The 11,513-nt window shown below is 32.0% G+C and overlaps 3 non-coding genes across 3 annotated transcripts; all 3 read left to right on the forward strand.

The window, feature by feature from the left end:
* Positions 1-4,056: 4,056 nt before the first annotated feature.
* Positions 4,057-4,216, forward strand: LOC114186433 (U1 spliceosomal RNA). The gene has a single exon (XR_003605091.1). It is a non-coding gene; the product is annotated as a U1 spliceosomal RNA (small nuclear RNA).
* Positions 4,217-6,895: 2,679 nt separating this feature from the next.
* Positions 6,896-7,055, forward strand: LOC114186422 (U1 spliceosomal RNA). Its single transcript, XR_003605079.1, has one exon. It is a non-coding gene; the product is annotated as a U1 spliceosomal RNA (small nuclear RNA).
* Positions 7,056-10,343: 3,288 nt separating this feature from the next.
* Positions 10,344-10,504, forward strand: LOC114186393 (U1 spliceosomal RNA). Its single transcript, XR_003605052.2, has one exon. It is a non-coding gene; the product is annotated as a U1 spliceosomal RNA (small nuclear RNA).
* The last annotated feature ends 1,009 nt before the right edge of the window (positions 10,505-11,513 follow it).

The raw sequence follows: 11,513 nt of genomic DNA on the forward strand, positions 1-11,513 counted from the left end.
CCCACTACCCTTTCACAGTCAAGTCAACCCTAGTTTTAACAAAAAAAATAAAGTCAACTTTATGTCCCTCAAGGTTTGAACCCGTGATCCTTCAACCATAAGGTCAAAGCATAACCATTATGCCAATTCAAATTTTGTGATAACCATTATAATCTTATGACTATAATATCACTCACTAGTCACAATTATATTACCCAAAATAAAACAAGAATAATTCAAACAACACACAAATGGCATACATAGGACTCAAACCAAAGTCCTCTCACACAATAAAGTACTCTCAACCATTTGAGCTAGCACTTTTCCACATCACACAATTAACATTTAATGCCATAAAGGCTCTTTCTACCCACATTTATTAGTTAATTAATTATTTAATTAATTAATTTTCACGGGTCTTACATGAGCCGAATTGATTCACGAATTTTAAAGTATTTTTACAGCTCTATATGTATTTAGTCATTATCATACATGAAAAGGCTTTATATAATTATGCAATGTGTCCACTATAAGAATGTCATATATTAGCGTCGAAAGAGAAGCGTCAGACTGTCTTCCGACGCTGAATGCGTTGGCTTATGCAACTTAAAATAGGACACTAAAGCAGAAAAAAAGAAGAAAAGAAAATGTGGCATTTGCGTCGCTCTTTCGTCGATACTAAAATGACGCCAAGAAAGAAATCAAATAGAAATGAAAAAATACCACTTTCATACTTTTTAAATAATGATTTATTAAATAATATTTAATCTACGTCAGTTGTGAACGACTCTACATCGACGATAGAGAAAGAAAATAAAATAAAAAATAATAGTTTCTCTTCTACACCACCACGCTAAGGAACTGAATTTAGAAAAAAAGAAATTAGTTAATTTAAGTTAAGGTGGGAAAACTAAATATTTCACTTTGCCTCTTTCTCTTCTCATCAGGTGCCACAGGGCTAACTTCCCCCTTTCTCCTCTCATCGAGCGCCACAAGGCTAACTTTTCCCCTTTCTCTTTCTCTTTCTCGAGCTTGTGCATCTTGAGTGGACTTTGTGCATTCTGTGAGTTGTAAGCCATGGGACACATTGCAAAGCTTACTGCAATCGATTGGGATGCGAGATTGAAAATATTGTGAAGGCCATTTCCCCCTTTCTTGTTGGAACCCTAAGAGGGTGAGAATCCCCAATTTGTTTTTGCATTTTTCGTGGAAGATTGACAACCCATTTGAAAGGATTTAGATGCAATTGAGAAGCTTAGTGGAAGGCAAGGGTTGGGACATTACGAGGCGTGGCCATTTCGTGCACGGTTTGTGGCAATCAAACTGTATATGTGAAGTGAGCTAGTAAGCTATATTGCATTGTTGATTAATGTGAACTTATAAACCCTAATGAAAGATTATTATTTTGTTAATGGGTACCCAATGTGGGAGGTCTCTGTGAGTAGGCATGTTTGGTGGTGTTGTGGAGTTGAAACCTTGAGCATAAAGGTTAGTTTTGTCACTTTTGGAGTGGAATCAGTGGATGTTAGGGTGAAGCAAAGGCATTTGGTGTGGAGGAGAAACTTGTGTTAGAAGTACACTAAAGGTAAGTTTTTATGTTTAGATTGGTATAATCAAATAAGATAGATGAATGGTATAATTTTTTTGTTTGTTGTTGGCATGTGTAAAAATTTGTTTAGCTTTTGGATTGTGAAATATGCATTCTAAAGTCACCAACTTCTGCTACTTCTTTGCTCTTACTTAAGGATGTACTCAAAGCCTAATTAGTTCTTCTCAAGATAGGAAAATAAAAAGAAAAGAAATCAGTGGTGTAGGTTTGGACACTACATTTCCTTAAGTGGAGTTATTTTAAAGAGTCTGATAGGTAACTGTATTATGTATGAATACAATGTTAAAAGTGAAGGAATTCTTAAGTTGATCTTTTTTTACCAAAGTTAGGGAAAGAGGCTAATATTAAAGGAAGGTTCAACTATCCTTTTTCTTAGGAATCTTCGGGAGATGTTGGGGATGAACATAAATTTCCACATGAATAGGGGAGGTTGGGATTGGTCAGCTGCTTGAAATTTTGTTCTTCCTTTTAAATTCTTCTACTTCAATGTTGTGGTCTATTTTTCTCCAAACACATTCTTCCACATTAATGTTATGTTTGAAATTTCAATTCTAAATGAATGAAATGATATCCTGGATTGTTGGAAATGTGTAAGGATACAGGTTCTTGGATTGGATGCAGGTTCGGGATATGCCTGAGCATAAATTTTTCATACCAAAAATCGCTAGTATTTGTGTCGGCCAAATCCACGCTAAGCCGACGCTAACTATTGAATTTCAAAACCCACTCGAAAGTTGTTTCATATTTTTTTTATTATTTAAGTAGTTCGTGGGCTTGGCCCACACATAGAAAATTATTATTATATTTTTTATTTTTTTTTGCGTCGGCTTAGTCGACGATAAATAAGCACCAAATCTCCGTTTCCATTTAGCCGACGCAAACGAGCTTTGTATCGAAGAAATATATGTGGTACACTTGACTGTCGCTGGATCGACACAATCTTCATTTTATCGTGGGTTTTGGACTAGTAGCGTCCATTTATGACCGACGGACGCAAACGGCCTACATTCTTGTAGTGCTCAATGACTTTGAGTGAACTCTTAGCACCACTTTTAAAAAAAAAACAATGCTAAAGGCTAAAATATAAAATATTTGTGATATTCTATTGCCAATTCGTTAAAGATTTAACGTTAGCAACACCAACTTAGGTGACTATCAGTAGTGACCTACCTTACTTGTTTAAAGCATTATCGTTAAAGACTTGTTAAGAGGCCCACATTGACAACTTTAGCTGAAAGAGTAAATGGTATGAACTATAAATCGTATGCATCTGCCCTAATGGAATTGTTAATTCGATTGGTTATATTAGTAATCTGTAAGGAACAGATCAAGCAAATTGCTAACTTTGTTAGATAAAGTTTATAGAGCGTCATTTTGGGATTAAAAACTTGACAAACTTTTTAATTGATACAATTTGATTGATTATTGTTAATTGATTAAATTTCCAACTGAAAATTTTTAAGTTTGATTTTCACATTCTTGAGAAAAAAATTTTAAGGACTTTTGGTAGTGTACTTTCTTTCAAAATATGCGTAACTTAATTGTTGTGAATTTTATATTGTTGAAGACAAAAGCTAATATATTTTCTAAGTTATAAAATTGGTAAGTGTGAATAAATGGTGAACAATAATTAAAGTATGTCCAAACAGGGAATTATGGAAGTCAAAACTCAGTTTTATATGTTGCTGAGAATCAATATTCTAGAAATAGGTTGATCTTCTGCTCAACAATTTTATTAACATAAAGATGTCCTCCAATACTTTACCAGTCTCATAGTGAAGCATGAATAGAACGCTATTTTGTTAAATATTATTGTAACATGTTAACCAAGATAATTTGGCTTGACTTCCCTCATCTTTCAAGAAAGCTTGTAGTAATATATCACAATGTGCATGCAGACTAATCTCTATTCAAATTCATATTTTTTATAGTTTTTTGTTCTTCAAAGTGTACGCATATAGAAGTGTACGTACATATATTTTTATGATACCGCTCTATATTTTCTTTCATAGTTCTCTTAATGTATTAGTTGAATGTTTATTTTGATCATATTTTAAACCAAACAAGTCATTATAGGTACAAATATTTTGTACTGTTTGATGCAGATTTGATGAAAGATGTAGTTTACGTACCCCAATCCAAACATCTTGCTAAACATTTGAATTAGTTTCACAATAAGATAACGTCTTTTTTCTCCTCAAAATAACTGAGTTTATAATCCACAAGTTGAACTTGTGTGCTGATTTTTTTTAAATGAACAACAGCCTTTCTATGACAATTCAAGTCGTTATTATATTCAGTTTTTCCTTAACCAAAAATACAGTTCTTCGTAAGAGAACTTGCATGAAAGAGTATACATGCATTAAAGAGTAAACCCTAAAGCTATGTTTGAAGTTCCACATCAATATATCCTGCCAGAATATTAAAGAGTATGAGCTATAAAAGAAATACATGTAGCATTGGAGAACATACTTACCTGGATGGGGTTAATGAGCTATCAAGAAGGCTCATAGCCTAGAACAGGGACCTTCATTGCACAAAGAAGGGGTGCTGTTCTAAGGTCTACTCTAGCAGTGGAGCCTACATCATAATTTGTGGCAGAGGGGCATGCGTCCGCGCAGCCCCTACTATTTAGTTTCAAGTATTTATATGGTTGTAGTCTTGTTTATAGAAGTGATGAATTAGCTGCTTCTAAATAATGTAGAGCCTTACTTCATTGTTCTATTAATAGATAATTTTTTTTTATACTGGGCATTTATTAACTGGTTATTGTTGTGTATCATGTAATCCTTATTGTTGTATCAGTGTAATAATTGAATTCTAAATCAGAGTAGCATATTATCTATTCCAAATTATCAATCTATTTGTGTAGGAGGATGGATGAAATTATTTGTTCCTTGAAGCCATGTTCTTACCTTTTTCACAGTTTTCCAATGGTCCAATACCAAAATTATTTTGATATCTTCCCATGACTCTAACTCTAAATGAAGTATTAGGTTTAGTATAAAACTAAGTGATGAATCATATTTATGTTCTCATTTACATTCTAATCTTAACTTCTTAATTGATTTTTTATGCTTAAAATATTAATTTAATTGGGATTTTTATAATTAGATATTTTGAAATTTAATTGGGATTTTTATAATTAGATATTTTGAGCTCCTGTAATGAAAATGAATTAAAAATTATTTTTTAGTTGTATAAAATATTTTTCAATATTCTATTGTTTGTTGATGCACCAACAACTCAGGCAGCCATTGCAGATCCACCTACCTCGTCGAAAAAATGCCATCACCCATCACGCAGCAACATCCCTACCAGAGGATGAAAAGTCTCATTTGAAAGGATGAGGGGAACCGTCACGTGACAATCTTTTATTGGACAATCAATTAATCAAATATTCCAAGTTTGGTCAAATGGACAAAGCAAGAGGGATTAGAATGCAAATATTGATATCTTTGGATTTCTCTACAAATTTGGATTGTATGATTGCAAGAATTGAATTGGAGAATTGGACAAAATTCGGTTGTTGATAATTTATTAACTATTTTAAATAATTAATTTAATTATATAAGAAAATATCAAAAAAGAATATTTACAAATATTTTTAAAACTGATCAGATATTTTTTATTATTTTACAGATATTACATTACCAGATAAAAGATTTCAAAGATTTCAACAACAGAAAAACTCAATTCATATTCTATATAAATAGACCTAGGAAAAGTAGTAAAGAGAGTTTATGGACCTTCTAGAGGGTCCTCTCTCATCTTTTACATTTTTCGCCCTTTATTCTCCTATTTTTATGTTATTTCTATATTTTTTATATTCAATGGAATATTAAGCCTTTAGATTTGATTCTGTTGTATTTTTTTAATTGGATTCAAAGATTAGATAAAATGAATTTCTTTGTTAATTTTTTATTCTCATTGTGATTTATTAAAAATAATATTCAAATTCCAAAATGAGCAAATTTTGAATGCAAGAGTCTACAAAAAGACATACAAGACCTTCTCCTCATGAGCCCAAACACTATAAAGGGTTATCCAACAAGCCTCTTAAAAATTGAAATCTATAAAGTATTTGATTACAAGAAAAATTAAGACAAATTCAAGACCTAATAGAAACAAATAGACAAAAAAAAAACAACTACAAAACCCAACAAAGATCCAAAACAAAAAATTGCACACAAATATAAAATTTTTATTTTAACTCGAAGTCTACTCCGCGGTACTTAATAAGGTCATATCTATAATGCTATCACTAAGAACCAAAGAAAACAAATATAAGTGTTCAGGTTCTATAATAAACCAGAGTGTTTTAGTAATTTAAAATGAGTATATAAGTACGAAAGACAAGAACAAGTGTTAGTATACTAGCACTGTTACCATTTTTAGTAATTTAAAATGAGTATACAAGCACTGTTACCACTTTTATAATGAAAACCAGTGCCAAAGACTAAAATATTTGTGAGATTCTTCTGTAAGCATTGCCAACATAAAGATATAACGTTAGCAACACCAACTTAGGTGAGTGTCAGTTGTGACCTACCTTACTTGCTTAAAACCCAGTTTTTATATGTTGCAGAGTATCAATATTCCTGAAGTAGGTTCAACAAATAGTGAAGTATGAATAGAATACTATTTTGTTAAAAATTGTTGTAGCATGTTAACCAAGATTGACTCCTAGATATTATGATAATTTGGCTGAAGTTCTCTCATCTTTCAAGAAATATTGTAGTAATATATCACAATGTGCATGCAGATTAATCTCTATTCAAATTCACATTTATGATAGCTTTTTGTTCTTCAAAGTATAGGCATATAGATTTTTATGATATTGTTTTGTTAGCATCACTAATTCATTAAGGTGAAAAGCTAGCCGTCTTACACCTAGTTACGTCAGTAATGAGTTACCCTAATTGATTAAACCATTCTTATTTTGTAACTGATTTGGGAAAAATATCTGTTTTACAATGGAAGAACACACACAATATGATAATTAACAACAAATGGATACCACTCTATTTTTTCATTTCATAATTCACTTAAGAGTGGTTGTATTAGCTGCATTTTTTTTTTTATCATAGCTTCACATATTTTGAACTGTTTGGTGCAGATTTGATGAAAGATGCAGTTTTTGTAAGCTAATCATTTGAATTAGTTTCACAATAAAACATATTCGTAAAAGAACCTGCAGTGGCATAAATAGGCCAATGTAAACATATTTGAAGTCCCACATGGATATATCCAGCAGAGTATTAAAGAGTATGAGCTATAAAAGAAATAGTTGTGGCATTGAAGATCATACTTACCTGGATGGGGTCAATGAGCGATCATGAAGGCTCATGGCCTAGGGCAGTGACCTTTATTGCACAAAGAAGGGGTGTTGTTCTAAGGTCTACCCTAGTGGTGGAGCCTACATCATAATTTGTGGTAGAGGGGCTTGCGTTCGCGCAGCCCCTATTATTTAGTTTTAATTTACGTAGTTTTAGTCTTTGTTATAGGAGTTTTGATTTAGATCCATCTGAATTAGTTGTAGTCTTATTTCATTGTATGTGCTTCAATATACAAAATTGTTTCGTTCCGTACATTTATTAACTGCTTATAGTCCCGTAAACTAATCTTTCTGTGTTTTATATGAGCAACAATTTTACATCCCAGTAGCTAATCTAATTTTTGTGGCAGTGGAGGTCCTTGTGGAGTGGTGAACGTGGACGTTTGGTTCGGTGATTGGCCAATAAATTGATCATTCCACTTCTCCTTATCCAAAGCTCTGGTTCATTCAATTGGTTTAAACGGTGCCTACGAGACCAACATTGCAGAATGCAGGGCTGGAATTGTGGTGCAATGAAATTTGTACGTGCATGTGCTATTTGGACTCATTGGCATGGAGAGTTTTCTCTAATTTTGTGCTGCGTTTGTTTTGGGCTGGTTATTTGGAAGCATAGCACGTGATTATGAGTTATAAATCGTGCGGTGGAGTAGTTTTTGTTTTTAGACTATTCTGGTCTAAGGTGCTTTCAACACTTATGTTTACGTGTTTGTTTGCAGGTAATAAAATGTTTTGTTCAAGTCGGAGGCAATGATGGAAACATGGCTAGGACTCCCATAGGAGTCACGAAGCAGTCGATAAAAGCATTGTTAGAACCTTTGTAAGTGTTTTAGATTAGTTTTGGATTATAGAATAAGAAATTTTGTAATTTCTGTTTAAGCTTTTATCATGCCTTTAGTAATATTTGAATAAACATATTTGAAACTGAGACTCTTTTGTAGTAAATGAAAAATTGAGGTTTTGTCTCAATTCTTGAGTTTCTTTTTCAAACCATTCATCATTATTATTGAATTTCATGATTCAAAGTAACAGATCTTTCTTACTTATCTTGGAATCTTCTCTTAGTGACGTAGCTTTCTTTCATTCGATTTTCATTCCAGCGTTCTCTCCCATTTCGTTCCAAGACCTAAATTCAAATCCTAATTCGAAACGAGGCATTAATCACTTGTTGGGCAAGAATGGCGGGCCTAGTATGCGAAATTGGGTATTTAAACATGTTTTTTGCGAGGGTTAAAGGACTTCTCTCCATTCTCTTTCATTTTAAGTTCTAGATTACAAGAGATGTTACATAAGTTCCTCAGTAGAGAACAATATTTCTCACTTGCTACATTATGACCGATGCATCTAGCGTTTCGTGCTAACAATCACTCTAGGTTACATGACCGAAATATTATTTGAAGTGCGACAACTCATAATTAGACTTATTATGTTGGATCCAACACTTATTTCTAAGCAAAAAATTATATTTGACAATCAAGATTCAACTCTTTATAAAAAGAGTAGCAAACCAAACATCATGAAATTTTGACTTGACCTACCTCCATCACAATATAATTGATGTGACTTGTGGTAGAACATTGTTTGGAATGTTATCACTCTTAACTAAATAAAAATATATAATTTGAAAGAAACCATACAAAAGAAAAAAAATGTGTAATCAACATCGGGATAAAGAGAAAAGTGCCTAGCAAATCTGAAAGAATTTAGTGAATTTTAAACAAATCTAGCAATTGAGAGAAAATAAAAAAAAAAAAGTTGTAGCAAAAGAAAAAAGAAAGATTACAAAAATCAAGTGATGAAAAATTAACCTCGTGTAGGAATGTTGAGACATTTTAGAACTAAAGAATTAAAAAAAGCAAAAAACATAAACGGGATCATAAATGAAGAATTTCCTATCAATCTTGATTGATATGAAAATAAAGAGAAATTGATGAGTAAAGAAAGATTTCTCATTTTGAAATGGAAATCAAATAAAGACCAAAAGTTCTAATGAAGAACTTAGATAAAATTCTCACTTAAAAAAGTGATTCAAATTCCAAAATATGCAAATTTTGAATACAAGAGTTTACAAAAAGACATACAGGACATTGTACTCATGGACCCAAAAACTATGAAGGGTCATCCAACAAGCCTCTGAAAATTAGAATCTATAAAGTATTTGATTACAAGAAAAATAAAAACATATACAAGATATAATATAAACAAATAAAAAAACATTTACAAAACCCGATAAGATAAAAAAAAAAATTACACACAAATATTAAATTTTTATTTTAACTCCAAGTTTAATTCGCGGTACTTAATAATTTAATAAGGTCTCATCTATGAGATTCCATAATAAAGCATGAATGCTTTAATAATTTAAAATGAGAATAAATAAGAATGACAAAAACAAGTATTGGGACGAGAATGAAGAAGTTTCGGAAGGAATGAAATAAGTTTTGATGACAAGTAAACGGTGAGAATTATAAATAACATGCATGCATGTGCACTTCTTTCGAGATTTTTCAGAGGTCATTAGACCAGGTCGTGTTAATTATCTGTGACTGCTCACATGGTTGCCAACAAAACATATAAACATTATTTCACTAAGTTAACGTTGGGTGTTTTTGTCATGGAATCCACTTTTGAGAATTTTTTAGAGTTTAATGCAAAAGATAATATGTTCTGTAAATTTTAAAATTGGTTAATTGTGAACTAATAGTGAACAAAACTAATAGTGAACAACAATTAAAATGTCCAAACAGGGAATTATGAAAGTTTGCAGTTTTATATGTTGCTGAGTATCAATATTTTTGAAGTATTTTGATGTTTTGTTTAGCTTAACAATTTTATGAACATAAGATCTCCTCCAATACTTTATCAGGTTCTTAGTGAAGTATGAATAAAATACTATTTTGTTAAACATTGTTGCAGCCCTTATGATAATTTGGCTTGACTTCCCTCATCTTTCAAGAAATCTTATAGCAAATATTACAATGTGCAGACAGACTAATCTCTATTGAAATTCATATTTGTGATAGTTTTTTGTTCTTCAAAGTCTATGCATATCTGTTTTACCATGGAAGAATACAAAATATAATAACAACAAATGGATATCACTATATTTCCATTTCATAATTCACTTAAAGAGTGTTTATATTAGCTGCATGTTTATTTTGATCATACTTTGGACCATACAAATCATTATAGCTTCACATATTTTGACCTGTTTGATGCAGATTTTATGAAAGATGCAGTTTTTGTATTCCAAACATCTTACTAGACATTTGAATTAGTTTCACAATAAAACATCTTCTAAAAGAACCTGCAGTAGCATAATGAGGCCAATGTAAACATATTTGAAGTTCCACATCGATATATACAGTAGAGTGTTAAAGAGTATGAACTATAAAAGAAATACTTGTGGCATTGGAAAACATACTTACCTGGATGGGGTTTTATGAGTGATCAAGAAGGCTCATGGCCTAGAGCAGTGACCTTCATTGCACAAAGAAGGGGTGTTGTTCTGAGGTCTACCTTAGTGGTGGAACCTACATCACAATTTGTTGCAGAGGGGGCTTGCGTCCGCGCAGCCCCTAATATTTAGTCTTAAGTATTTACATAGTTGTAGTCTTAGTCCTTACTATTTAGAGAATCCTTTTCCATACTGTAAATTAATCTTTTCTGCTGAGATGTGATTTATGAGATGCTGATTAATCTATTTATGACATTATTGCTTTCTTCTGAGGTAAGAGTATGAGCTAAAAAACAAAAGCTTGTGGCACTGGAAACCATACTTATCGGGAGCAATGACTTCCAACGCACTTCTAAGCTCTATCATTATTAAAGTTTGGGTAAATGCAATCTGTTTCTGTTCTGATTAGGTTGTTAATGTTGTGTCTGATATATAGTTCTTAATTTCCATTGTGAAGTCCCACATTTATTGTTTGGTTCTTACATAATTCTATTCCATGTTTGTTTAATGTGAGTTATCCAGAGTATGATCTGATTTGTTGATATTTGAAATATTTATTAATTAAATTCTAACAAATTTATGATGAAAGAATAATTGTAAAAGTAAATTCCTAGAATTTTAATACTATTGTGTATGGGAAGGAAAATTTATTGTTTCGGGTGTAGAGTTGAACATTCACTTAAATAATTTTTAAGTGTGTTAATTACAATATTTTCCTTTATGCATTCTGGCGATCTATTCGTCAACCGATCGGTAAGTACCTGCTAAAGGTACTCTGATACTAAAGTCAATTCAAGTTTGATCGAAATGATGTAGTAAATATATAATGAATGTGCCAACAACCATACCTTTGCCCTGTATTTTGATTGGGGATAGGCTAATTGTGGCCCAATTTCCTTTAAGCTTGTTTACTGTTGCTTGCATAGGCTAATTATGTGTTTAACTAACTTTAGTGATGACCAATCACTTTTCTCCTCAACCGGTCAGTCAATTATATCCAACTTTGTCCGGTTGTACCAGTTGGTACATAAGTTCATAACCCCCAAGCCTTAATCATGGTTGGAGACCGAAAGCGAAAAGAGTTTGAACATCGATCATCTAAAAAAATATGTCTACTATTGAAGGTTCCAAAT

The sequence above is a fragment of the Vigna unguiculata genome, chromosome 5, assembly GCF_037176805.1.
Source record: "Vigna unguiculata cultivar grain cowpea cultivar isolate G323 ecotype 2 chromosome 5, ASM3717680v1, whole genome shotgun sequence".
NCBI lineage: Eukaryota > Viridiplantae > Streptophyta > Magnoliopsida > Fabales > Fabaceae > Vigna > Vigna unguiculata.